General features: G+C 34.6%; 1 long non-coding RNA gene across 4 annotated transcripts; it reads left to right on the top strand.

The window, feature by feature from the left end:
• Positions 1–378: 378 nt before the first annotated feature.
• Positions 379–2,918, top strand: LOC104213268 (uncharacterized). 4 transcript variants are annotated; one of them, XR_011401577.1, is made up of 4 exons: positions 379–489; positions 662–771; positions 2,171–2,248; positions 2,642–2,918. It is a non-coding gene; the product is annotated as an uncharacterized lncRNA (long non-coding RNA). The 4 variants fall into 4 exon arrangements; XR_707595.2 differs by having other exon boundaries at positions 662–775; XR_707597.2 differs by having other exon boundaries at positions 659–775.
• The last annotated feature ends 3,082 nt before the right edge of the window (positions 2,919–6,000 follow it).

Genomic DNA, 6,000 nt, shown 5'->3' with positions numbered 1-6,000 from the left:
CAAACAATATTATTATAGAGAGGTTTGACTGTAGTTAAAAAATTTGAATGACATATGTTGTTGGTTATTTAATAAAATTTTAAATATAATAAATTGGCAACGATACATTTTTATTGTTGCCAAAATGTCTAGTATTGTTGGTGAAACACTTGATTTTCTCTACAACTAATTACGCATATTCAGGGGCTACCGTGGCAGTATATATATATTAGATAATTTACTAAAACTTTATAAATATTTGACGGTAAAATTAATTATAATCATAAATTTACTTAAGCTAGTTGTAGGAACTCATAAACTTGTATATTGAAGAATAAAAATTAGTACCTAATTTTTGGAGTAATTTTTTTTGTTTCTTTTCAACTTTCCGCCAAAAAGCAAACGCGGCAAAAAGAAAAAATTTCCTCATTTATTTTTCACTTTGGCTCTAGGTTTTCTCCTTTCAATTAGACTGTTACAATTGAAATCTTTGTTTGGTATCTCTCTTCGGTAAGCATGTTCCCACCTCAAAATTTAAATTACATCTGAAGGTTAATTTATCTCCTCTTTTGTTACTGTATTTACATTGAAGAATTATTTTAGGAATTCAAACAATCACTCAAATTCTTTACAATCTTATTTATTTAGGGGTTTTTGTTCTTCCTTTTGTGTTTTTTAGCAGATTTTAATCATCCAAAGTCCATCGAAGATATGTATAAAGCAGCTACACCTACTTTTTACTCCAACGTTTGTGTTAGGGTTTCTTGCTCTGAATCGTTGTCTTTCTATTCAGTAAGTAAGTAATTTTAATTTGTGATAACCATCTTGCTTTTGAGAAAATGAGGAATAGGGTAAACACGAATCGAGCATTTATGCTAATTTTAAGAATTTCTCTATCATGCTCTTATGTGAATATGACAAATGCCTTGCTTTGCTAGTTTTCACTTTCCAGAATTCCCCTATCGTATTGATATGGGTAGTGGGTAAGTTCAAGAAATCTTTATTCTTTCTTTAGCTCTTCCTGAATTTCTTTTTGGTATTTCCTTGTTAAGCATATGATTTATCAAGATGAGTATTGAGTAGTTGAATATATTTGAAGTATAATCTTTCAGTTTTTTAGAATAAAGTTTACTTTCAACATTTTCTAACTTTATTTAGTGTATTTTGGTAGTTTACGATGGAACTTGCAATGTGTATTCCGATTAAAAATATGAGGAAAACAAAATTATCTTGTGTAACTTATTATAATTGCAGAACATGTTCATAGTTTTATTTTATACTTTGCCAATTACTAGGTACTAGTCATCCATATTAGAAAAGTTAGAACTATAATAGTTATGCCGACATAACTTTTCTAGTAAACTTGGAATCAGGTATCCTATAAGCCAGAGTTGAATTGCCATCGGTCTTCCTTTGACAGCTCTCTCTATAAGCTTAGTAGTCTAGCTATAGATTACAATTGAAAGTTAACACCAATCACCAATTCATATCAGGATTATTTTTAGAAGGAAAAGATAATATTTTGAGAAAATCTCATTCTTGAGATCCTTAGGCACTGTTCGGAGGAGGTTTAGCAGCAGTTGTTATCACACTTTTGCTCTACAAGCTCATCGCCACCATTGGATTATCTCTTAATCATCAAGTGCTTTTAGATGAATCTTTTCGGATTGTATCTCTGTTTTCTTGAAAAATGCTATTTTTATTCTTCCATTTTTCTGTTTTTAATTGCATAATGCATAAAATAGGGTATAAATGCAAAAGATTGATTTGGAAGTGGCTAATTCTTATTAATGTTTTAAGTCCTCTTTTCCGCTAAATTTTATTGTACTTTGCATCATTAGTTACAGTCATTGAAATAGTTGCTTCCAATTTAGTCTCTTAGAAAGTGAAGGTGAACAAAATATAACAAGTCCAAGAGCCCCTCACAATTTTTGTTTCACTTTAATGTTTCTGGACTTATACTCTGGTTATGTGATTTATATGCAATAATAATTTACAATCAACTGTAGTTACATTTGCAATGAAGAAAAATTATAGTCATTGTGTGTAAGATGCTTGGAAGTAGGGACAAGAAAACCATTATCAGCTCCATTTTGGTGCTCAAGTGAGATATGTAGTAGGTATTACTATCACCTTCCTACTGTTCTTGATTTTTATATTCTAATCATTCTGTTTTTCTTGTTATTATCAGCTCCAATAAATGGATTTTCTTGTTCAACATTTTGGGGGTCAACTGCAACCTAGTTTTTCCAACTCTCGAATCAATTAGGTAAATTTACTACTAGTTACTATTCTATAAAGTATTATTTTTAATTTGATATAGTATCCATGGTTGAAGGATTGATTTGATTTTAAATCTCCGAACTCAGAACTAATCATCTCGATCCCATAAAACACGGATAACGAAGTGTAAAGAAGCTAAAATGGAGGAAATGGAGTGGTAACTCATGAGACGACTGACCGGGTCGTCACAGGATGTAAACATTATGTTGATATACTTCAGTGAACTTTCACTTATGTTAAAGCTGTAATGATAAAGTTGAGTTGTAATTTAGAAATTACTACTAATATATATGCTCCATATTTTTTTGCATTTTAATATCTATATTAGTATATATGTTAAATAGTATTTTGAATTGACTTTTTTTATAAATACGTGCAGATTCACTTGGAATCAAGGAAGGTTGTGGACAAACTAAAATAAGGGTATTGAGAAATAAAGAACTCTTCGGGAGAAAAGATGATACTAGAAATCCTAGTTGGTAAATGGAGATCAATCAAGGTAGTGATTACATTGTATTTTTTTAGACAATCATACTTTTATTGAAGGACATTAGTTCGTCATAAATGCGACAAAAAATAGACTTTGTCCTAGAATTTTCTTATCAATAATATATAATATTTTATTTGACAATGAATTATCTTTGTATTTTTGAGAATTGTAATTGTCACTAATCATGATGATTTGTAGTAACGTTTTTGTTTTGTCAGTAAAATTAATATTTTTAGTGACGAAATGATAATTTAACTATGTAATTGTAAACCTTATTTATAAGAGCAGAGTTGTCACTAATTTATACAATTAGGGACAAAGTATCTTTTTGTATATAAAAGGCATTCTTTAGTGACGATATTGCAACTGTTCAACTACGAAATATATATAATTTTATAGACAATTTATGTCGTCATTAATTAAACTAAATAGACAGTGACAAAGCAGTTTTGTCGGCATTAATGACCTTTTCAATGACGAAAATGCATTATCAACTACGAATTTTTTGTATTTTTTTGACGAACAAGTTCGTCATAAATTCTATTAATTTAGGGACAAAAAACAATTTCGTAGTTAATATAACTTTATTTAGTAACGAAACACAAAGTTGTCTTTGTATATTATTAGTGACGGTGTTTTAAGGACGAAAGATTGACAATTTTTTTTTTGTCACCAAATATCTTTTGTGACGAAATATGAATTTTAGGTGACAAAATAATTTATCACTAATAATCAAATTTGTTGTAATGAAAGGAACATATTAAAGCTTGAGTGACTTCACAAATAATCTTAAAATTTTAACTCTAATACTAGACTCTTTCATAGATATTACGAGTCACCTTTTGACAAGCTTACTCTCACACATTCGTTTCTCTACCATCCTTTGTAACGATCCGACCGGTCGGTTTGAGTTTTTGCACTTTGCTCGCCAGTTCTCAGGCATGACTTGCCCCGTGTGATGTATTATAACTTATGTAAATCGTTGGTTTTCGTTTTCAGGGTATTTGGAATGAATTTGGAAGAATAGTTCTCAGTTTGAAGCTTAAGTGTGAAAAAGTTTGACCAAGATTTGGCTTGTTTGTATATGATCTCGGATCAGAATTTTTATGATTTGTTAGCTCCGTTAGGTGATTTGGGACATAGGAGCGTGATCAGAATACATTTTGGAAGTCTGTGGAAGGTTTAGGCTGAATTGGCGAAATTGAGATTTTGGCGTTTTCTGGTTGATAGATGAGATTTTGATATAGGGGTCGGAATGGAATTCCGGAAGTTGCAATAGCTTCGTTGTGTCATTTGTGACGTGTGTGCAAAATATAGGTCGTTCGAACGTGGTTTGGTTGGGTTTTGATCAAAAACGAAATTCGGAAGATTTTAGAAAGTTTGGCTTGAATCTGATGTGTTTTGGTTGATTTGATATTGCTTGAGGTGTTTTGAAGGTTGGTTCAAGTTTGTATAAGGTATTGAGTTATGTTTGTGCTTCTGGTTGAGGTCCTGGGGGCCTCGGGGTGACTTCGGATGGTTAACGGAGAGGTTGGAATCTTGTTGCAGCAGCTAATATTATTGCTTATGGTATTTTCGCACCTACAGTTTGGGGGCCGCAGGTGCGGTGCCTCATAAACGGAGATTTAGCCGCAAAAGCGGGAGAGGCTTGAGGAACAGGAAATCGCAGAAGCGGCTAGTGGGAACGCATCTGTGGAATCGCATATGCGGAGGGAGGCTCACAGATGCGGAATGGTAAGGTAGAGTCAGGAACCGCAAATGCAGTAGAGGGACCGCACCTGCGGAGTCGCAGATGCGGCTAGTGGACCGCAGATGCGGTATTTGGTCCGGTAAGTAAATTTCACAAAAACTGAGGATTAGACCGCATATGCGGTACCGCAGAAGCAGGTTTTGGACCGCAGATGCGGAAAAGCCTGGTGCAGAATGCTTAAAAATGAGTTTCGCGAGCTTTGGTCTATTTTCTCCATTGTTGAACGATTTTTGGAGCTTTTGAGAAAGATTGAAGAGGGAATCGAAGGGTAACACTTGGAGGTAAGATTTTTGAACTCTATACTCGATCCTATGTTAATTCCGACTTGTTTAATCATGAAATATGCGGAAATTAAAGCCTAAAATTGGGGAATTAGAGCTTGTAATTAGAGACCTAGAAATTAGGATTTGAGGGGCCATTTGAGGTCCGATTTTGATGTTCTTGATATGTATAGACTCGTGAGAGAATGAGAATTCTACTGATGTAACTTTTATCGGATTTCGAGACGTGGGCCCGGGGGCCGGGTTTAATTTCGAGATTTTTGATGTAAATTGGATATTTTCGAGTGAGTTTTGTTCCCTTAGCATATTTTAATAGTTATGTACTGATTGTGGATAGATTTGGAGCATCCGAAGGTCAATTCGTGAGGGCGAAGACATATCGGGATAGAGTTTGGACCGGATTGAGGTAAGTAATGATTGTAAATGCTATTATGAGGGTTTGAATCCCCAAATTTCACATTCTTGTGCTACTTGAGGTCATGCGCACGCTAGATGACGAGCGTGGAGCCGTGCACCGTTGAGGATTGTGACTTGGTCCGTCCCGTATAACTGCTAATTCGCGTATTTGATTTGAAAATCTTATGATATTCCACTTTTTAGAGATTGATATTATATTTTGGCGGTATGCCATGTTTGGGTCCTTGTGCCGACCTATTGAGACCCTTATGGGCATTTTTGACTATTTTTCCCACTTTACTTGCTAGAAGCCAATCCTCAGTCATGTTTTACCTGCTTAAATGTTTAAAACTGATTTTATCACTCTACTCCTAATTGTGAAAACTGGTTGGGCTGAGATAGACCGAGGGTCTGATTATGAGGTTGATGAATGAGATAGATCGATGGTCTGATTATGAGGTTAATGACTGAGAGAGGCTGAGGGCCTGATTGTGAGGATTATGTATCTATGGATTGGGCTGCACGCCGCAACATATATATATATATATATATATATATATATATATATATATATGGATCGGGTTGCACGGCGCAATGATACTTATATGGATCGGGCTGCACTCCGCAGCGATATATATTGGATCGGGTTGCGCTCCGCAGCGATATAGCGCTTGGGCTGTAGGAGCCCCTCCGGAGTCTGCACACCCCCAGTAAGCGCAGTCGACTATATATATGGATCGGGCTGCACGCCGCAACGATTACTGTATGGTACATATTGAATGTGAGTGCTGAGTGTGAACGCTGATTGGTAAAAGTTGAGA

This window comes from Nicotiana sylvestris, chromosome 8, assembly GCF_000393655.2.
Source record: "Nicotiana sylvestris chromosome 8, ASM39365v2, whole genome shotgun sequence".
Lineage (NCBI taxonomy): Eukaryota > Viridiplantae > Streptophyta > Magnoliopsida > Solanales > Solanaceae > Nicotiana > Nicotiana sylvestris.
This window is presented reverse-complemented; position numbering and strand designations above follow the sequence as displayed.